Genomic DNA, 751 nt, shown 5'->3' on the forward strand with positions numbered 1-751 from the left:
CCTGCCTCACAGGTAATAGTTTGTACTTTGAGAAGTCTTAACATTACCAGAGCTTATTTTCGATCTACAAATGTACTGTGTTCAAAAGATATGTCATTTGTTTCAATCTCAAAAGACATTTTCCCATGGAAGGAATATTATAATTTCGAATTAGGGGTATCAAGAATGTATCTGCCTCCCCAAGTGGCATGTGGAGACACTATGAAGAAGTGCTTTAAAAAACTACCAACTTGTTGACTCTTTAAAGTTCCATTAGAGAGAGCCCTTTTTTAGGTTAATCATTCCACAGCGATTTACCTTGGATTTGAACTATCCCATTGTCGTTTCACAGTATGGACTATTTAAAATGCAAAAACCTTAGGATATGAGGTGTGGAAGGGAATGTACAAGCATTGAGTGTGCATGAGTCAGGGACTGCCTCTAGGCAGGACTAGGCTGTCTTGTATGTTACAATGACAGGCATTGCCTCAGGCATCGACTGTGCTGGATGCTTTTAATAACAATGAAGATCTGTGTTGCATAATAATTTTACAAAGTGATGAAATTATTGCAGTTTAACTTAATAATCAAACTTCATGAAAACAGTTTCCTCCATCTTAAGAAATAATAGGGGTTGGTCAAATGTAGAATTCTAAAGTCAGCTAATCAGCTATGTCATCCAGTGTGACATTTCTGGCAGTGTTACCTACACATAGTCTGTGTTAAGAAATAATTTTTAAAATATCTTTTTTTATTTTCAGGCAAAAAAAAA

The sequence above is a fragment of the Galeopterus variegatus genome, unplaced genomic scaffold (genome assembly GCF_000696425.1).
Source record: "Galeopterus variegatus unplaced genomic scaffold, G_variegatus-3.0.2 Scaffold6428, whole genome shotgun sequence".
Taxonomy (NCBI): domain Eukaryota; kingdom Metazoa; phylum Chordata; class Mammalia; order Dermoptera; family Cynocephalidae; genus Galeopterus; species Galeopterus variegatus.